This window comes from Erinaceus europaeus, chromosome 1 (genome assembly GCF_950295315.1).
Source record: "Erinaceus europaeus chromosome 1, mEriEur2.1, whole genome shotgun sequence".
Taxonomy (NCBI): Eukaryota; Metazoa; Chordata; class Mammalia; order Eulipotyphla; family Erinaceidae; genus Erinaceus; species Erinaceus europaeus.
This window is the reverse complement of record NC_080162.1, coordinates 52,766,420-52,789,049: the sequence shown is the minus strand read 5'-3', so window position 1 is coordinate 52,789,049 and position 22,630 is coordinate 52,766,420. Positions and strand designations below refer to the sequence as shown.

At 38.9% G+C, this 22,630-nt stretch overlaps 1 protein-coding gene across 5 annotated transcripts in view; it reads left to right on the top strand.

Annotated features, from left to right (window-relative positions):
• The window catches only part of RALGAPA2 (Ral GTPase activating protein catalytic subunit alpha 2), a 322,655-nt gene that overhangs the window by 231,614 nt on the left and 68,411 nt on the right, over positions 1-22,630 (top strand). Inside the window, exon 38 of one of the 5 annotated variants that reach the window (XR_009548379.1) lies at positions 8,039-8,158. The exons of the other annotated variants lie outside the window; for them this stretch is intronic. The gene's annotated coding sequence lies outside the window, so the exon portion shown is untranslated. Of the gene's footprint in view, positions 1-8,038; positions 8,159-22,630 lie in introns of those variants that run through there. 5 annotated transcript variants of the gene reach the window in all.

The window sequence follows — 22,630 nt, the reverse complement described above, 5'->3', positions numbered from 1 at the left end:
CTGGGGAAGCTTCAATGCTGTGGTGCCTTTGCCTCTTGTTCTCTTTCTCTTTCTATCTGAGAAAGCAAACAAAAACCAGCCCAGAGTGGTAAAACTTCAGTGATAACCAAAAAAAAAAAAAAAAGTAAATAATAATAATAATTAAAAAAAAAAAAACAGCAGAGCCTTCTTACTCTTACATGCCAGGGAGTGCTTATGAGATTCTGTGCAACTATAAAGTCACACACACCCTTGATGCCCCAACTACAGCCTATTTGCAAACCCTCCCAGAACCACCCAGTATAAGATAGGAAACTCTTCTTGGGTTCAGTTCACTACCCAGGCCTGTTCAGGAATGAATCAGCTTATAATAAACACAGTTTATATAAGAGACCAAAATTCTGAGGAAGAATTAGTATGGGGAGTCGGGCTGTAGTGCAGCGGGTTAAGCGCACATGGCGCAAAGCCCAAGGACCAGCACAAGGATCCTGGTTCCAGCCCCGGCTCCCCACCTGCAGGGGAGTCACTTCACAGGCAGTGAAGCAGGTCTGCAGGTGTCTGACTTTCTCTCCCCCTCTCTGTCTTCCCCTCCTTTCTCCATTTCTCTCTGTCCTATCCAACAACGACTACAACAATAATAACTACAAAAATAAAACAACAAGGGCAACAAAAGGGAATAAATAAATAAAATAAATATTGAAAAAAAAAGAATTACTATCACCCTGTTTCCTATAGATGTTAGACACAGTAGTGGCTGCTGCAAAGAAAGGAAATGGCTTTGTACACTCGGGCCACTTTATATAAACAACACAGTGTCCCCATTTTGTTTCTTATATTAGAATTGAAAAGCAGAGTTGTCAAACTGTTTATTTTATCCAAATATTGCTCACTTTTTAGGTACCATAATGACCATTTTATGACTGAGGGACTTGTTTAATCAGACCTTCCATAAATCCTTTAAAAAGAGAGCACTTGCTTTTTACTGTTGCCTACAGAAGGCCAAATATTGAACCTGACAACAAATAGTCAGTGGAAACACGATGCAGTGATTATTGTGGGTTTTTTTTTTTTTTGCAGTGATTATTCTTATCTCCTGTGCCTTAGCAGCTAGTGATTGAGATTCTTAATTCCTTAAAATAATGCCAATGGGTATTCTGTTTTACATAACTTTTAACCAGAAGTACTAATGTAGGGAGTTATATCTCAAATATGATCAATAAAATACATAATTTCTTATTAATCTTGGGACTGGAGGCATTTTTATAACAAAATTTTCTTCAGAGGGAGAAAAAAATTTTTGAACAGTAAATTCAGCTTAGAATCAACTACAAAAGAGATTTTGTTTGGGGTACTACTGGTTAAATCGTCAGTTGAAAGTATGTAGTGACAGTTCATCAAAGACTGAAAAATACCATTGACTTATATAACAAAAAAAAAAGTGAGTACAGTAGAGATATGTTTGAAAAGTACCGTAAAAACCATTTCAGCATAGCCCCTTTGTCTCTCTTAGGTTTCTGGTAACTTCTCTAGTAGACTAAATGAAATCTGTTCAGTGGAGTCTCCATCCTCTGACCACTGTTCTTCTGACTGATGAGAACCAACTCACCTGCCATCTGCTTTTTCTATCCCTTATGGGCAATCAGAAGGCCCATTCCTGTGCCTGGAGTGTTGTAAATGGGAAATCTGCCACGTGCTATGTTTACAATTCCCAAGCCAACCAAAGATTCCAAAATCAAACCATGTAGCTGATAGAAGTTTCCAAAACGATTTGAGCCAAGGCTTTCATTCTCCTAGTCAGATAACTTGTTTCAGGGAAAAGGTTGCCATACAATATGCAGTGTGCCCATTAGGAGGAGTTCACCCCGAATCAAACAGATGGTGGCTTTTGAAAATAAACGTCCACTTCAATAGAACAATAGTCTCAATAGCATTTGCCATCTCTACTCTGCAACTATCAGCATTTGATGGAGAGAACTAGACAGCCTAAGAATAAAGTAATTTTGTACTTTACTCTTTCACAAGTGAAATTTGATTTCATCTGCAGTTAACAGATCTACTTGATAATATCTGTGCTCTTAAACCCAGAACTTCTTAGTATTGTTGCTAAGTTTTGCTATGAACTTACGTTCTTTCAAAAATGAGCCCTCTCTTTAAAGCTGTAATAACCATTCTTTCCTCTCCAGTAGGATCTTTGGTTCCATTTGTCTCCATGCAGTTCTGAAAAAAGGACCAAACAGGACCCTATTGGAAACTTATTGCATAAAAAAGTCTCTGAATCTTACATTTCTTACCTATAAAATGGTAATTTTAACCTTCCTTTCTCTCTTTCTTTCTTTCTTCCATTCCTTCCTTTCTTCCTTTCTCCCTTCCTTTCTTCTTCTCTTCTTCCTTCCTTCCTCTCTTTTTTTCTTGCTTATTTGCTTGCTTGATAGAGACAGGCAGAGAGAGAGAGAGAGAGAGATATGGGGGGAACCACAGCACCAATGCTTCCTTCAGTATTGTGGGGGCTGGGCTAGAATCTGGGTCATGCACATGGCAAAGCAGCGCACTATCCAAGTGACCTATTACACTGGCCCCCACTTTTCTAATTAAAAATAATAATAAAGTAACATGTGTTGTGTTTTGCTGTGTAGAATCACTTACACATTTGTTAACATTTACTGTTGGTATGTGCCTGTAATTCTCTAGCCTCTTAGGATAGAAGTATTAATAAAATATTCCAGGCGAGGGGATAGTATTTGCTTATGGACTGAGCTCTGAAAGAGAATATCACCTTTGAAAATCATAGGTGCTTCTTTAAGGAAAACTATGAAACTCTTAACACAACCTCACACAGGATGGAGATGGTTAAAGCATTTAAGGGAAAGTTTTAAGGGAGGAGTTTTAAGAAAAATTGACTGAGTGACAGATAGCAATGGGAGGGAGTCCATGATGCGGAGTTCTGATGGTGGGAATTGTGTGGAGATGTACCCTCTTATCCTATGGTTTTGTCAATGTTTCCTTTTTATAAAGAAAAAAGAAAAAAGAAACCTCCCTAAAGCATGTAAACTAATCCCATGTGGGGTCAGTTATATATTCTGGGTGGGTGCTGAGAATAAGAGGATGAGGAATAAGGGGAAATAGCTCAACTAGTAGGAAGTAGGACTTCCATTTTGTGTGCCTGAAGCTCCCATTCAATCCCTGGCACTGTATATACCACAGTAATACTCTGTTTTCTTCTTCCCTTTTTCCCTTTCCTTCTCTCCTATCATGTAAAACTCTATCTCATATGAAATAGATAAAATAAATCTTTAAAGAAAAAAAGAGAATAGAATGAAAGTAGAATTCTCTGAAATATCACATTTGACAAATAGGCTTGTGAGGAGGAAATGGAGATGGAGAGGCAAAGAAGGAGGGAATAGTGTCACAGAAACACAAAGACGAAAGAGATAAATAGTAACTAACCTTCAGCAGACTGGTCAAGACATATCCTGAGATGGCATTTGGGGGGTGATTTAGGCAGTCCCAAGTTTTTACTTGAAGAATTGTATGCAGTTGGTCCTGGAACTTAATTAATTAAAGAAAAAAATCAATCATATATCAGATAAGATAATAGCAGCACCAAAAAAGAAGTAAAACACTGCTATGGGTAGATTAAAGCTCCTGAGAATAGAAAATGCAGGGAGAGGGGTGGATTTAAGAGAGGCAGTCAAGAATGGAGTCAGCTCTACAGAGGATGGCATGGATTTTCCTTCTCTAATACATATTTCTAAACAAGCCAAGAGGCAAAATAGAGTTGTAGTAGGGATTTATACTACTCTGTGTTGTCTTTAGATGGTACAAACATATTTTTAATTTTTATTTATTTTATATTAGTGATTTACAAAATTACAAAATAACAGGGGTATAATTCTATACCGTTCTTACCACCAGAGTTCTGTGTCCCCCTTTCTTCTCGAAGCTGTAGTGGTTCTCCCAAGGTCACAGATATGGATTGACTATTATTTCTATAACTGTCTACCTATCTATATGTATTTCCTTTTTTTTTTTTCCCCCTATATTCCTGCTTTCTCTTCCATTTGAAGTCATTCCTACCCTGAATGTCGTTCCTTTTTTTCCTTTTCTCTCTCTGGGTCTTTTGGGTTTCAGAGCCCTCTAGTCATCTTCCCCTAACATTTCTCCCCCTCTAGGAGTATGGACCAAAATTCTTTTTGGGGTACAGAAGGTAGGAGGTCTGACTTCTGTAATTGCTTCTCTACTAGACATTGGTGTTGACAGGCCCATCTATATCCCAAGCCTGTTTCTGTCTTTCCCTTGTGGGGTAGGGCTCTGGAGAGGTGAGGTTCCAGGATACATTGGTGAGGTTGTCTACCCATGGAGTTCAGGATGGAATCATAGCATCTGCAATATTTTATCTGAAAGGCTGTAAGTTATAATGCAGGACAAAATGCTTAATAAATAGAGACCTGAAAATAGGAATAGAGCAGGTAAGAATAGGGATTTTAGGGTGATAAGAAGCTAGAAGGTCTATTTTAGGTATGTTCCTTGGTGCCTACAATTCTGGTGATTTTGCTTGAGCTTGATGTTTAATATGAAGGTGGGCTATGTTTAATATGGAGGTAAGATAAAAATATTGTCTAGGAAGATGTAATCAGAGTTGAGAGTAGGACTAGAAAGCTGGATTAAGGCAGAGACTGGTTCCCAAACATGAAGAAAGTATATAAATACCATTAACTATTAACCCCATCAATCTGACCTAGGGCCCATATATATTCCTGTTTAGCACAGGAGCCTGTGTGGCCTCTTGAGTTCCTGTCAGCCTGAGCTTACATTCCATGGTCTCAGCTAGAAACATTCTAGGCTGCACTCATTTCAGGACCAGTCTTCCTTGAGTGGCAGAGTAGGCTGGCCCAGTCTCCCTTTCGAAAGTGGGGCATTTCATAATATTTCTACTTTATAGTGAGGGCAAGGTCCAAGGTACAAATATTCTAGTAAAGGCAACAAGTGTTTGATAAATCTTTGGCTGACAAACAATATCAACTCTCTGGAAACAGAAAGCAAATGATGAAAACTGTTTTGGATATAGTCCACAGAAATTTCAAAGATTGGATTTATGATTTTTAATATTACAGAAAGTAATGTACATATACAAGAGTTTATATAAAAATGGGAGGAAAATAAAAGTAGGCCTGTCCCTGAGTACTTGAGATTTCAGTAAGTGCAGATCAGAGAGGGGAATGGCATATTCAGCTAGTGGGTTGCGGTTGTATGTGGGACTGAGAAATTATAATTTTTTAAATTATAAGACTGTAAGTCTCTGGGAAAGAAATGGGAGGGGGCTTGGAAAAGCAACCCATGTAGTTGCCCATCATAGATGTTGATTATGCCATACATAAAATAGGTGCTTGAGATGAAAAGGTCTTCTTTCCCGACTATGGAAGGTTATTACTGTTAACCCATTGCCTAGTTACCCACTTATCTTCTCCAAATGATAATGACATAGAAGTATCTTAATATAGAAATTAAAACGCAAATCACTGAGAACACAATAAGAAAATAACCCACTCCCTTGCAAATAAGGTCCAACATTCAAGACTACACATACATGGTTGCAAAATAAATTAACAACAGTGTTCTCAAAATTAGAGCTGGGGAGATAGCATAATGGTTATGCATGTACATTCATACCTGAGGTTCCAAGGTCCCAGGTTCAACCCCCCCAGCACTATCATAAGCCAGAGCTAAGCAGTGGTCTGGTCGCTCAAAATTATGAGAACTATTTTCTTTAGAGAGTATGTGAAATAAGAGATGTACCTAGAACTGAAAAATGGGAAAACTTTTCTGATGTTCAAATAGAATTAAAGGATGAACTTTAGAATTCTGCATAGATCCATTGGAAAATCTCTAAACTCAATTATTAAATAATGCTTGAGCCTTGAGAATTGAATGCACTCACAAGGAATAAAATATTTAAACATATTTACTATGTTTGATAAGATTACTACTTTCAAAGATTATACAATTTCTGAAAGTCTTTTATAAATATCAATGTTAGTTTTGTTAAAACATGAAATGTAGGCTCATAACTACTGACAGATTTGAGAAATATGGGCCCATGGGAGCTGAATGACTTCACTATGGCCAAAATTAATAAGCATTAATTCATGGAATGCAAAGTGCAGGAATCTTTATGTGCCTGATATGGTTTGTGTACCACAAGTGTGTTGAACTCCAGTTTCATTCAACACCTTTTTTAAAAAAATATATTTATAAAATGGAAATATTGACAAGACTATAGGATTAGAGGGCTACATTTCCATGCAGTTCCCACACCCAGAACTCCATATCCATTCCCCTCCCTTGATAACTCCCCTTTATCCCTCTGGGAGTATGGACCCAGGATCATTGTAGGGTACCTTTTTTTTAATGGGCAACTTTCACAAAAATTTAAAACAAATGTTATTCAAAATACCATTTGTAAAATTTAAGAGTTGACATGAGGTAAAATCAGAAAATAAAATCATCCAAAGGATGGAACTTTTAGCTGCAATAAGATGAGATTAAAGGAAGATAGGATATAAGCCCATATACTTTGGGTTGGGTGGTTAACTGTAAATTTGGAACAAGGGTGACATAGCATGATAGTAACCACTGTGAAAAAAAAATCTGAGGGTTTTGGCTGACTTCAGACTGAGATGCAAGACCAGCAGTCTCTGCAAAGGCCAGTTGGACAATGTTTTCTGAGACCACAGCTCAAGGAATAGGAGGTCCAGATCACAGAAACAATGGAAAACATTTCTATAGCATCTGGTCATATCTGAAATGTGACTTGCTGCTGTGGGAACTGTAGTAAGAAAGACCTTGACCAACGTGGAGCCAATACAGAGAGATCATGGGCTGGGTGGTGGCACTTGGTTAAGCCCACTTACTGCAATGTACAAGGGCCCCGTTTCAAGCCCCCAGTCCCCACCTGCAGAGGAAATGTTTGCTAGTTGTGAAGCACTCCTTCTCTATCACCCCCTCCCCTCTTGTCTCTGTCCAATAAATATATAAAGATAAAAAAAATAACATCTAATCTGTATTACAGAGAGATTATGACCTTTGTAAGTAGATTCAAGGGTAAGGGCATGGAGATATTATTTGGTTTTATGTTTGTTTTTCTTTTAATCAAGGAAGGTTTGGTGTTTGTTTGTTTTAGACAAGGCTACAGAACTAGAACCAATGGACAGAGGTAACCAGGAAGGAGCTTTTACCTCTATGTCAAAGCAAACACTTACAAACCAGAGCTGACAAAACAGCTGTCTACAAGCCAGATCCAGCCTGCAGATGGGCTCTATTTGAACTGTGACTGGCCTTCAGCATTAATCATTACAATTGAGTTTGTCATCCATACTGAAAAACTGAGTTTTTTTTAAAGGTTGATTTCTGTGGTATCTTAAAGAATCAGAGCCTCTGTTCCCACTGGGCTTCTTTTCTGCTGGCTCTATATATGTTGTATGTTGTATGTTGTTTGTTGTCCTGTTCACCACAGCTCTATGTTGTCTGTGTCTCACCAACACTGAGGTCCAGCACCAGGTGCCACCATCCTGGTGTTTCCTATCAGTCTCCCTCTAAGAGTTGATGAGAGGATTAGTGCGTAAGTAGGTAAAACAGTCCCGGGTCCTTGATGAGATCCCAGTAAACATTACTGTGTTTATTATTGTCACATGACCATTCCTCATCAGTTTCAAACCTGATATAAAAACTGGAACCATCAACTGTGGGGTTAGAGCTTCGGACATTTTATCATCAAAGTCATTAAAGACTGAAGGTTTCTCTCAGTGTCTTGGATAGGGGTCCTTCAATGTGAGAGATTGACTCCCTAGGAACCTCAATTTACGGTACATGAAAATGAAACCTATGAGAAGTACACTCACAGTGCAGGGGGACTTGTTTAAGGAGGGAGAAGAAACCTTTGTGCCACATGCCACTGTTAAAGACCCTCTCCTCAGGAAAAGTCATAACTGTGCGAAAAACAGATTGATGCATGCTTAAAGACATGCCCAAAACAGTCCCATTTCTCCTTTCTTCTTTCTTTCAGATCCCTGCTAATTCCAAGTTTTTCACAGTGGAATACTCCATCCCACCATGGGGCCTTTGGGTGTGGTGACTACCCCAAGATGACTTCCTTAGGTACTCTACCACCTCCCACCTTAGACCCTCATAGGTCTCTCTTATAATGTGGGTCTCTCACCTTTCCACAACAGTTTCCCTCTCTGATGACTCCTTGACAGACTGGTTCTCCCTCTAGTGTTCCTTAATTTGACTATAATTTACTATAAATAATCTCATATCTTTTCTCATTGTAAATTTGTGTCTACTAAGGAAGGAAAGGATAGAAATTCATTTAAATTTTCTTTCTTTTTGAAAACAGAATTAGGAGGCAAATCATATGTTATAAATTGATGTTCCTTTCAAAAGTATCCAAGAAATATGGTATGGTCTACAATTATACTGTGTATCTATATGTGCACATATATAGACTTTTTTAAAAGTATTTTTACTAACAACAGAGAGTTATATGTGCATCCCTTTGGTATATGTAGTACTGTGGATCAGACACAGGACTTTATACACAAGAATTCTGTGCTTTATTGCTGAGCCATCTCCCTAACTACTTAAATCCTGGTCATAGCACTACTCAATTCTGACTTATGGAGGTGCTGGGAATTGAAACTGGGACCTCTGAGTCTCAGGCTTGAATATCTGTTGCATAAATCACTATGCTATCTCCCTGGCCCTACTTATGTTCTTTTTTATTTCACTTCTGAATGTTTACAGATGGATCCCTATTTAGAAAATCATTTGATACATAGCAATATTTGAGTGAAGTCTATTGGGAAAACATATATAGTACTATTAAAAAATTAAAATGGTAAAATGTTATTGAAATCTGTATTTCAATTTTTTAAATACATCATATTTGTTTTATTTTATGAGACAGACAGAGAGATGATGATACAAAGAGAGGAAGACCAGAGCACTCAGTTGTGGTGTATGGTAGTATAGGGTACTGAACCTGGGATTTTTGGAGCCTCAGGAATGAAAGTCTTTTTGCATAACCATAATGTTATCTCTCTTATCTTCATATTTTTCATTATATTGAGCAATATAATATTTTGTTCATATTCTCTTCCACTGCATTTTAAATAAAAATCCTCCCCATTATCACCCTCTGAAACATTATTTAAGTCAATTTATGTGCAAATGCTGACAACTGGGGTGGTGATTTGTAGTTGACTTTTAAATTGCTGGAATTTCATTGGGAATCATAAGTAAAAGCTAGTCAGCAGTCCCATTCTCTTATGACTGATGATTTTATATGTTAGGTTTTGAGAGAGGTTGAATCAGTGTTAGAGTGAAATAAACAAGATGGAAATGAGCTAAAAATATGGTGTTGCCACTAACGCTGTATCCTCTTGGGATACAGTGACACTCCAGTTCTTGCTCAGAAAAAAAAAAAAAAAGTATCCTAGAAAGTCCTTAAATAATCCAAGAGACATAGTTATAGGATTTCTTTTTCAATCTTAAGTGTATGTAAATTTTATACATGTAAATAAAACGCCTGTGATGCCTAAGGGAAGCTCTTCCCATCCCTAAGACCTGGAGCAGGCTGGTCCTTGGCTGCACATGCAAATAATGACAGCTGAAGTCACTTGTTGGAAAGTCCACAAACTCTGGTTACAGCTGCATTTGTCAGTAGCTTTAAGGGAAGTGTAATCAGCCAGAGAGATTAATTTGCATGTCAATTAGAAAAGAGTTGGGAGGAAGCACTAGGGTCTGGTGCTGTGGGAAGGTTGTGGAAGAAATCTCACCAAGCACAAAAGCCTCCCTTGCTCTGTCCTCCAGCTGAGTGGAGGACAATATCTGAGGTTTCGTTTCCATAGGGACCAGAAGCCTGCTGGGCCCCAGAAGAATCTTGGGTTTGCACCGTAATCATTTGGTCATGATGACACAAATTCCACTGTTATTCCCAAATACATTTTCCTATTAGAAAGCTGTTGGAAAATTAGGAATGGTTATAATGTCAAAAGCATGCAAGAAGGCATTATATAACCATATATATATGGTTTCTAAGCATTTAACATTTATTAGTGCCTGAATATTCAAAGAGCAAAAGGTCATTCCATAAATGATAATATTTCTTTAATAGTCAGATGGTTACTTTGGGAATGGCACAACTTCAAAGGGAGCTATTATTCCTGATTCCCCCACAGTCTTCAGCAGAAGCAAACAAGATTATGAATTTTAAAACACCAACAAGAAAGAAACATGTACTCTTCTGGCCATGAAATCTGATTTAAAAAATTGGTCACTGCAGACCTTTTAAAAAATCCCAACAAAACTGAAAGACATTAACTTTAGAAAGCACAAATAATTATATATTTATTTTTTTTCCTTAAATGATATGTAGTAGTCATTTTCACAGACATTGGTATTCAGCATACCAGCAGATCCTTTGTTTTCAGAGAAGGTCTTCATGTTCGCAAAATTCTCTGCTTACACATAGGAAGAGCTGAGTGTCAGAACCATTTATCTATGCCAGATTACTCTGCCATAACCAGGAAGAACTTGCCCTTGCTGGTATTGTCAGAAAAAGACTTATATTTCTAGTTTATTTTTGTTCTCCCTAAAATAATTAATTCATTGGCTCCAGCTTCAAAGTGAGAAAACAAAAAGAGAGTTAAAAAAAAAAAAAAGCTGAATCCTACATAACAAACTGTTGAATGCAAAGTGAATTCTGTCTTTAAAAAAAAAAAACCGGTTTTTAAATTCATCTTCCCATTCAGAAAAGGGGAAGAAATAAGTTTCCTAAGGGCAGTCTTTCCCAGTGCCCACAGACTGAAATAACACATTGCAGTGAGACATCAGAACCTCCTAATCCAACATTAATCAAATTTCAGTTTACTAATTATCGGTCTCATTTTGAGAAAAACATAATGCCATAAACAGCATCCGCAGAACATCTAGTGAACTCTGGGATTATAAGCCATATCTTTGAAAGTGAGACTTCTGTTACTCAAATCTCCAAAAAGGATAATACATGCCTTATTATAATACAAGATTGTGTAAAGCCAAAGGAGGACAAAGCAGGCAAGTCCAAATGGTGATCCCTTCTGTGCCCGTCTGCCTCCGTGTGTGCAGTTAGCTCCCAGCAGGTTGTGATGCTGGAGTAATTTGCACCAAGCTCAAGTAAAAGCTTTCATCAAAATAGAATATGTTTTAGTAATCACAGATGCCATCATGCTAGCTTCTAGTGGGTCCCTTTCTATTTTGCTACTGTGGAATGTTACCAACCTGTAAAATGGGTACTTGAAACATAATGCTTAAAATTCAGAGAGCATGTGTGTGTGTGGAGGGGGGGGAGGGGGGTTAGTGCTTTAAAAGCATTTGACTTTATCCTCTAGGACTTGATTAGACATTCTTGCAGTCCCAAGTGGAGGAAGGATGGAACTCTATAAATCGATGCTAGTGATCCCCCCACACACACACACACCTTGTTTTCCTGTCCCATATCCTTGATCACATGTCTGGTGCACAAACCAGGGAGCCAAGATTCACTTTAATGTTTACATTGTATTTAGCACATGCCTTTAACACAGTGGACTCAAGATGTACATATGAGTTTTAGTTTCCAACAGAGTAGCATGTTTGCAAAATGCCACAATGTTTTACATAGGCACCTCCTTGGACATCTCTCATTATTACTTTCAAACTCTCATCAACAGGATCTTATCACCTATCTGAATCACAAAAATGAAACCATTCAATGTTTAGTGGCTTAAAATTTTTCTCTTTCTTCTTCTCATACTTTATTTCAGTCTTCCTAACTTAGTGATAGGCTATAAAAGACAACATAATATGTGTCCTTCTTCCCAGTCCACTTGTTTAAATTCTCAAGTACAAACTGTTAGCTCTCAGTCCATCAACCATCAATGAAGGGACTAAAAACTCAGGGCCTGCTTGTCGGGGAACAAGCCAGCCCTTAAGTTGCCAAGTCCCTTTGGTTCTCCCTTCATTTGCCTATGAAGTGAGATGCAAGTATATGAGCGCATCCTGGCTTTGAGGCAGATGTGTGCCTGGAAGTACAAGTCTCATACCTCCACAAAGGGTCGGCAGCCTGGCTGACTGATGGGATTCTGAATTTATAAGCAGAGTTCCAGAATTCCCTCAGGGCCTACTTTTCAAAGGCAAATTAGTATGTTTGCAACTTGATCCCTAGGCAACTTTTGACAGTTGTTCTAAGAATAATAAAACAGATGGACAGAATAGATTTTGGGGTCTCCATCCAAACTGCCATCCTCAGTGGAATTTAAAGAAAGCATAGAGTTGATAGGAGGAGCTGCTGCTACTTGCCATTATGTTGTGCCTTTAATAGCCAAGAACTACAACTTTCACTGAAGAGATGAACAGTATCACAGCATAATATTTTCTGAGTTCAGCAGGACTGCGAAAATGATAAGTTGTTGTTTTCTTCTTGAATTTTAAAAATAAATCCTTTGAACTCAGTTAAATTGAGAAACCAGTTTAAATATGAATAGGTAAAGGGAATGTAAATTAATTTTAAGTTTTAAGGGATATTTTCATAGAATTTTTGATACTTTAAGTAAAGGAGAACTGCTTTGGAATCACTTAGCATTTATACCTCTCTGACAAGAGAAACATTCTCTAATATAACATACATTATATGATACAAGGCTACATACTTGTAACCAGATACACACACACACACACACACACGCATATATATGTGTGTGTGTGTGTGTGTGTTTATATAAATATATATGTCAGAAAGCAGCATTTAAATTATCTGAAAATTGAGGGTCACTAGTCAAATAGAGAGCACACCTCCCATATGGTATAAGGGCTCAGACCTGGCCAGGACACATGCACTATCCAGTAAGCTATCTCTCCAGGTGAGATTGTATTTATAATTTTGCTAAGTAAATGTCTCAATAGATGTACAGAAGTACTCTAGACAAATCACTGTAGTTCTTATAGGATTTCAGACTTTCCTAAACACTGAATTTAGCTCAGATCAGACCGAACTGGATCCTGTTTTCCTTTTCATATATTGGCTTTCTCTGAGAAAAATTTCTCAACTCTTTAATCACCCCTGTTCTCTGGGTTCATTTGCCGCCATTATCACACTGTAGGCCATAAAGATGAAATGAGACAGCAGATCAGCTGTGCTTTGATATTGCTTACTGCTGCTTAGGTGACTTTTGAGATACATGTTTTGGAGCCTAGTTTCCTCAATAGTTTGTCATGTAGGTCAGTTGTTCAACAATCTACTAATAATAACTTAGTAGGGTGGCAGACATTTGTTGTTAACTGTTGTTGCTACTGCCACTCCAGGAAAAAAAAAAAAGACTTATTTAAAACTGTGGACCTCACATTTTGCAGTGTGACTGATCTTAACAATAAGCCTTGAAGGTAAATTCTCCTCACCCTGAGTGAGAAGCACTCAAGGACAGTCTCTTCCTGCCGCAGCAACAGTTTTCCTACAAGCACCAGATAAATTGTAACATGTCTTTTTGGGGGTAGTGCTCAAATTAGCAGGTGATGCGTGGTAGCTGACCTCCGGCAAACCTTGGGCTTCAATTTCAGTTTAAATGATAATTTTTTGGCTTTTAACAAGTGCCTTAGCTTGACCAATTTCTTCTTCTATAAAATAAGGTTAATGGTCCCTCACAGATGGAGTACTGTAAGGTGTGTAAATAAAGTATATGTAAAAGTAAGCCATAAAGCATAGCCAAAATGCAGCTGTTCTCACCACTCACTGCCCCCACCCTAATCTTTGGTCTTGGCCTGGTCTACAACCTCCTCCCAGTATCCCTACTTCTCCCTAGAAAACACCTAAAGCAGAGATTTATTTTGAAATAGAAACCAGCATGTCATCACTCATAACGCTTCAGTTACTTCATTCTCACAGGAAAATTCATAACCCTTACTAGGACTTTACTCTGCTGGTCACTCCCACACCCTCCCTCATCGCCCCATATCTGCATAGGTCATTTGACCCCTTTCCTTAGGATGAGGCTCAGAATCCACTCATCCATCAGAAAGCTTCCTAGAATAGCAAGCCCTTCTCCCCCTGGGCAATTTCACCCATGTTCTCCTTAGCACTTATCATTTATTTAGTCACTTTCTCTTGCCAGTATGTAAGCTACATGAGAATAGGGACTTTGTTTTGTTCACTAACATAGCCTCAACACCTGGAGTCCAGGAGGGGGAGGCTGTCTATAAGAATAGATTGAGAAATGAATGAATGATGCATGAGCAAGCTGCTGTCTGCATGTAGAGTGGGAAGGAGACTCAGGCAAAACAAATTTTTGTTCTTAGTCACTAATTCTGTGAGGATTCTTACTTACAGTTGGGTGGAAATTTCCACTTCCCTTGATGTCCTGTCAAGTATTGTTATTATTACTTTTTAACAAGCAGATAAATAAAGTTTTAAAGTGTTTATTTGGAAAGAAAGAAGCTGGATACAAAATTCTGTTGGAGATTTTGTTGTTGTTGGTATGTAAGATATGCAAGTTTTCTAAAGACATACACCATCTTCAACCATAACACTTGTTTCTCATCATTTCTATACAAGATCTTCTCTCTGTAGTGTGTTTCTTTCAAACGGCAGTTACTCTCTCATTTGATGTCAAAATGTCATGTTTACTTTGAGGAACGGTAGATATCTACTAAAGGCAGAGGTAGGATTAAGAGTATACTGCTTTGGGACTGGAAAGATAGCAAGGTGGTTTATGCAACAGACTTTCATGCCTGAGGCTCATGGGTTCAAGTTTCAACCCCAACCCCTAACATCACCATAAACCAGATCTGAGTAGTTTCCTGCTTTGTCCCTCCTTCCACATATACCTCAGACTCCACTTCTGCTCAGCACAATGGCTAGGAATGGCCTGCTACAATCTAAGTGGATCCCATGTTGCAGCCCAGCTAACATTTCTCCAGGGGTCCTCTCTTCACTCACTGTCAAAGCCATGGTCACATAAGGGAGGCCCACATACCCACCTCTGCCTAAAAGGCTATTCACTGGTTCATCCTGCCCCTCTGCCCTGGAGAAAAGCTTACCCCCACCTGCACACACTGCTTCTGCTACCTTCTACTGCACCCCTGCTCTCCTTACTTTCTCTTCACCCTCTAATTTACTTTGTAATTTACTGGCTTGTTCTCCTTGGATTGTGCCCCTGCACAGGGGTAGGGATTTCAGTCTGTTTTGTTCACTGATGCCTCCAGGGGTGCTAGATGGGTACCACAAGGGCACCTGTTGGGCATTGGTGGGGGTGCTGCCCATGCTGGTGTTTTCCAAGTGAATACCAACCCTGGACAGAGCTCAGCACCTGCAGCAGCGTAAACATTTGTTCAATCAATACCCCATCTAATGAATGAATCTAACTTCCTGTCATCACAGCAGACCTCACCAAATTTAGAACATTGATCTTTTTATACAAAAAAAAAAAGAAGAAGAAGAAGAAACCCACCTTTATGTTTAGGAGTTTTAAAATAAGAACTTTTCTGTGAGATAAAGAGCAAACCTTGATGCGGTATGAAAGTTCTTCATGGTCATCCCTTGCCTCAATCCAGCGGATTGAAAAGATTATGCTATTTCAAAAATAATCAAATTCAGAACTTCATAAAAGACTGGGGAAAAGGGTAGATTTTCAGGTCCACTGTGGGGAGTAGGGACACAGACCTAAAAAAAAAAAAAATCAGAACTTCAGTGTATAGGTTCACATAAACTGTGATACATCAGTTTGCAAGGAAATGAATGAGGGAGTCACAGTCTGTCTATACATACAGGGCTGGGGAGATAGCATAATGGTTATGCAAAAAAAGAAGACTTTACTGCCTGAGACTCTGAGGTCCCATGTTCAATCTCCAGCACCACCATAAGTCAGAGCTGATCAGTACTCAAACCTCATGCTCTATTTCTTTTTCTCTTTCTCACTAAAATAGATAAAATATTTTTAAATATACACACATATGTAGTTAAACATACCTCACTTTGAATGGCATAATTGATGATCTAGAAATAAGGAAATAAATAATATCATGACATCTATTAATCTCAGCTTAATTTCCTTCTTTTAGCAAAATATATATGTGTATATATATACACACACACATATATATATATTAATAGACGTCTAAGCACTGTCTTCCCCCACCCCACTTTAGAAACCTTTCAGGTGGTAGTTAAGTGGTGGCACAGTCGATTGAGTGCACATGTTACCATGCACAAGGACCTGAGTTCAAGGGATCCCACCCCCACCAGCAGGGGGACTGCTTCATGAGTGCAAAAGCAGTGATACAGGTTTCTCTCTTTCTGTTTCCCTTTTTATCTCCCCCCTTCCTCCATCATTCTCCTCCCCCTCCACCTCTCTTTCTCTCTCAAAATTCTAAAAGGCTTAGAATGAAAATTAGAGCAGAAGGTCACTTAATGGTACTAGAATGCACATACTCCTAGGTTCATTTCTTGACACCTTATGAAAGAAAAGAGAGATGGAAAGGAATGGAGACAGTAAGGGGAAGGAGGGGAGGAAGAAGAAAGGAGTTCAGTAGGTATTAGTTGAATTAAAATCTACCTTCTACCTTCTGCAACCCTCAACGACCCTGGGTCCATGCTCCCAAAGGGCTAGAGAATGGGAAAGCTACCATGGGGGGGGGGGGGAGGGTTATCAGGATTGGGTGGTGGGAATTGTGTGGAGTTGTACCCCTCCTACCTTATGTTTTTGTTCACTAATCCTTTCTTAAATAAAAAATTTTTTTAAAAAAATCTGAACTGAAAACATTTTAAGGAATTCCTAATTAGGAAAAAGTAGACCCTTTCATTTATCTTATCTAATTTTATGTTTTCTTCAAAAATCAGCAATTGCAATGTACTTCTTGATTTCACTTGACTTTTCTAGTTCTTTTATGTTTTTTTGTGCTTATAGAAGTTGGTGTTCACAAAAATATCTTAAAAAGCGATTTGGGCCAAAATTTGTTTTAAATGTTCACTCTTTCAGTGTAAAGGGCAAGCCACCTTTTGGCTAGGGAAAGGCTTATGTCTTTCAGAGTGAGAGCTGTCCTTCTGATTTTCACGGGCCACTCAGACATTAGAGGGACATTCTTAAGATGTGTGCGCATTGCTTTGACAGTTTCTGACATGGCGTCTGGCAGTTCTCTGCAACAGAGGTCTGGCTGCCTTGGAGAAGTGCTCCAAAGCCCATGCTAGGCTTCTGTGCTGTATTTTTCCTGAAAAGCCCAAGCCACCACACAGATTCCTTCATTTTTCTGAGGTTTTGTGACCAGTTAACATGAGAGGAGGTGGCTTCTTGTTCCCCCGTTTCCCTGTGCCTCCATACTTGTCATACTACCTGTCCTTGGTGATGTGAAGGAGTGCTGACCCTCATTTGGAAGCTAGCCCCCCACTGGAGCAGATCAATACTTGAGCTGTCTGTCTCCACCGCTTACCTTCCTTTTGCACATCGAGGCTGTTCTGCAGGGAGCAATCGATAGCTCTAATCTGCGGCAGCCTGAGGCAAGTCATGCAAGGCCGAGTGCTTAGGTGGCATTACAAGGGGACTGTGGAGGCAGCAGCTTTGTGGCCTTGATTCATAGCACTCTTCTTAGGGACACATTCCATTTGTAATGTGTGCTTCTTACCGCCTCTTCTGTGGTCACGATTCCTCTGAAACTGATTCAGGGAATGGACTGCCATAGGTATGCATATATGTATATACGTATGTATGTGTCTTTTTGTGAGAGAGGGGAGTAGAGAGAGAGACTTTCAGGCACATTTGTTTTTATTAATGCTTTATCTTTTATTAGTGATTTGATGTTGATTTTCAAGATTGTAAGAGGTATAATTGTAATGGGGGTGTAATTCTGTACAGTTCCACCCCCTGAATTCTGTGTCCTATTCATTCCATTAGGAACTTCCCTATTGTTTATTCTTCTGGAGTATCGTCCAAAATTATTTTGGGGGTGCACAAGTCAGACACATGTTTCTCACTCTGCCTAGATTCTAGCCACTCTCTATTCTGGGATACTCCATAATCTCAGATGTGTCCAGAAGAGTTTTATCTAGTCTTGAGTTCTGTGCTATTCCGTGCTACTTATTTATGTTCTGGATATATTGATTGATTGGTAAACTTTTTTTTTCAGGTAGAAACAGAAAGATACAGAGGGGGAAAAGGAAAGGTATTACAGCACCAAAGTTTCCTCCACTATGGTGAGGTCCAGGCTCAAAACTATCAAAGCAGATGCACTATTCAAGTGAGCTGCCTTTGTAGCCCATATTTTTTTTATCTTTGAAATTTCAGTGAATGAATAGTATTCCTAGTCTGCAAACTACTTTCCCATAACATTTCATCATATATATATATATATATATATATATATATGTATATATATATATATATATATATACATACATATATATATATATATGTCTTATGAATTTTATATGTCACTCCCATCTCTGAGTAGCTGTGACCAAATGGAAACTAGGGTGAAGAAGTCGCCCTCTGTCTCAGAAGTCTCTGCCTAAGAGTTAGATTTTAAATTTCCTCTTGCATCCTCTGTGACGAGGAAGGAAGTTATGAAATGAACTTCCCAGCATTACTTCAAGTTATCATTTTCGTGCCTATCTATCCTGGCTTTATGGAGCTCAAGTTACAACAGTAATATAGATATAACATCTGTAAGTATAGAGGACATAACAGATTTATTTGAACCAGAGTTAGAATTACTGCTGTATAGATTCACCCTTCAAGAAGCAAATAGCTAGGGGCAAATAGAACCACTGTCTAAAGCAGGTGCCAGTCAAAAAAAAAACAAAAAAAAAAACCCTGAGACTTCCTCTACACATACCGTCACCCAAACTCAAGCATGCCAGATTGGTTCAATAAAATGCCACACTGCGTTTTATCCCAAGCTCCTCAGGATCATTACCATTGGATTTCTGTAAATTCAAGTTGAACTCCCCTGGCATGTAATCTCTATTTCCATTTTTCTGGCCTCTTAAACTCTGTTGTGGATCATCTCACCAACCTATGCTCTACAGGCAACTGTGTGCTTTCTATTCTTCCAGAAAGTACAAATGTCACCTTTGAAGACTCCTTGAGTTGAACTTAGCTTACAGGAAGACATTGAGGAGATAACATTTCTCTTTCCAGCATCAGACATTTCTCCCACTCTTTACTCAGACCCAATCCTAGGTCTGGAGGAAGAAAGTACAGTTGCTGCTGGAGATGATCTTTCAGTAATCATTTTTTAATGTAGAACTCTAAAAAAAAATTTTTGTTTGGCAAAAAGTGATCGACAGATTCTGATCATCTCATTCATACTCCTTAGGAGCAGTTCTGAAGATGAACAGTCTAATATAAGATGTTTCTACTAATTAGCTGATTAAAGAAATCCATTGTACATCTCTTATTTGCCAAGAGCTGTGCTATTGCTGAGGCTACATGTATGAAAGGTACCCATATTAAGTGCATCTTCATTGAAAATGTAAAACATTAGACCAGCAAAAAACTCATTTGAGTAGTGTGTTGCTTTGCTATGTGTGTGTGACCCAGATTTTTTTTTTTTTTTTGGCCCCAAGTACATTGAAGGAAACTTGAGTCCATGGTCTGTTTCACCCTCTCCTACCTCTCTGTCTCTATCTTTAAAAAAAATACATCTAAAATAAAGAAATGAGAATCATTAAGGAACAGAGAAATTCATAGTTTGACAGTGGCTATGACAGAGTTCAGCCCAAGAAAGGAGGAGCCTTTGACCTGATATTTGGAGCAGCTAAAGATCACAGGGACTTGGTCAAAGGAAGGAACATTCAGAGAAAGTAAATGCTTTTAAGTAGAGCAGAGCCTTTGGTTTACCTGGAGCCATCAAGGAACTTAACGGTTAGCTGCCAGTAGAAGCCCAAATGCTGCCAGTAGTAGTCATCAGACCTGAAGTCTTTAGGGCCTCCACCCCAACTTTCCTTGTTGACACTATCTGACCCCTCAATGGTCACCAGTCACCTCCATCCTTATAGTAAACCTGTCCTTCATAAGCGCATATGCTGCTACCTTGCCTGGTAAGAAAAACAAGACCAAGAGGCTAAGCCTGTGACTTTGACATCAGGAGGGATAACTGGACTCCGTCTGTCGTCCGTTGCCTACCTAGGAAGTGATTCTTTTTTGTCCTGGTCTCTGAATGTCACATGTGATTTCAATCACATGGCCCTTACAATCACTCTATAATGAAGGTGCTTTTATCCGATTTCAGTATGTTACACCAACAATATGGTGTCTAAGAGCCATCTACACATTTTATCATATTTGAATGTATAGTTGAAGGAAAGGAGACCTGGACCAGTTAAATAACTTATAGGAGGGCTACATAGTGGTGTTAGAGGTGAGCAAAGACCTGGACCCAGAAGCAGCCGACCCCTCCCCACTGCTACCCCCCACTCCAGCTTCCTGCAGTGGAAATTGTGCAGTCATTTCAGTGCAACTTTTTAAAGCGTGTGTGTGTGTGTGTGTGTGTGTGTGTGTGTGTGTGTGTGTGTGTGTGTGTGTGTTGGGGGGGTGTGGCAATTTATAAGTTGCAATTTACAACTGCTCTTGATAAGCCACAAATGGCAACATTAGTTTTAATGAGACTGAAGGCATGAGCGAGCAGATTCTGCTTTGGCGGCTGTGCAGGGGACACACAGACACATTGCAGTCGCCCCTCAGAAGGCCTGCATTGTAGCCAGGCTCATTAGCATCGGCACTCCTCACTGGCCGTTGCTGCTTGCTAGCTTACCAGCTGTTCCTGCTGCTCCATACAATGTTGGATGTGTTCAGCTCACTGGGTTCCTGTCCTCGCTGCTGGGAGGAGACAGCCTTTCCGCTGGGGATACCCACGTGGCTGCCTGTCAGCAGTGGCACCGAATAAAGTAATAGGCCTTCGCATGGCATATGGTGTCTGGAGTCGTACAAGATGCAAAACTCTTCTGCTGCTAATGCATGATGACTCATAGCATTGCTAATTTTTTTTCAAACAAAAGCTGACTTCCACACCCACACTTTTAACCCCTCCAGCTAGAAATAATTTAACTGCAAGGCTCTAGAAAGCTGGCTTCTGGATCACTGTCTAAAACATGCTACACTTACTGCAAACTATCAGAAGTGTTTTTAATTTGAGTTGAGGGAATTTAAAATTTCTGGATATCTTTTTTCCTTCAGAGAAGGGGATTTTAAAGCCTTAACCTTATACCTTTTCTTACAATAAAAGAATCTAAGGGTTTGGTGGATTGATTTCTTTCTTATTATTAGGAAGCCAGTCAGAAGGCACTGTGTTAATATTACACTAGAAATTATTTGTAAGAATGCTAATTTTTATGGTTTTTAATTTTATCTTTTAAAAATTCCATAGAGACAGCTGCCTGAGAAACTGAGGAGCAGTTCACCCAGTAAAGTGCATTTTCATGCTCTTAGGGCCTTTGATTCAGGACCCAGCACCACATGGGAGCTCATGCCACCAGAACAAACCTCTCAGATGGTGGAATAATGCTGTGGTCTCTTTCCCTCTCTCTGTATCTCTCTATCTCATATCTTATATAAAAAGAATGAAGGACACCCTTTTAGTTGTCAAATATGTGTGGAGAGAGAGAGTCATTGCTGGAGCTTTTGCATCTCTAAATTAGCTTTTTTCAGATACTAGTTAAAGGAGAAAGAGAGAGAGAGAGAGGAAGAGAAGAGAAGGGAAGAGAGGGGAAGGGAAGGGAAGGAAAGGGAAGGAAGGAAGGAAGACAACACAGCACTGAAGATCCCTTCAAGGCTACAGGGACCAAGCTCACATCTGGGTTGTATGCATGACAGGCCAGGCTCTCTGTCCAAACAATTTTCCATCCCTGTTCCTTTTATAAATAATTCTTTATTGAATATTTTATTTAAATATATTAGTGTTGAGGAATGGCAACATAAAGTTATCAGGTTTCTAGCTACGACCTAATTATTCAGTATTTTATAGTCACTCTGGCACTTGAGAGCTCTGCAGTTTGAATTTGGCTAATGCACAGGTTTGTAGTCCTTTTAAAACTTCAACCTAGGAGGATAATATAAAATTATATACACACACACACACACACACACACACACACACACACAACACATGTATATATATGATTTTATGTTTATGTTAGTTATGCAGATCTGAAGTTTGGGGAGAAGACTGGGCATTCAGTGTTGGTACTTTCATTTTGGTTTCATTTTCAAATTCAATTTTTTTAATTTCCTATTTATATATATGAGGTCAAATGTGTTATCTGAATTTTTATGAAGGGCCTCCTATTATCAGGGAGAAAAATAAAAACAAAATTTTGTAAAATTTCTGTATCTCACTTTCTAAAATTTAGTGCTTGATATTTGAGTGGGCCTAAAAATTTATTAAACACTTAAAATTAGCCATGAGAATTACATTGAATAGTCAAGCTTTCAGAATACTCTTGAGTTTATAAAGTAAATAATTTATTGTTTTGCTTCCACTGATATGGATTTTGAGAGCTGTGTATGCCATTACTAGTGTTGGCACTTTCATCTTAGACCAATTTCCATTTATTTTTATGAAATAAAGATGAAATGCAATGGAATAGCCAGATAAT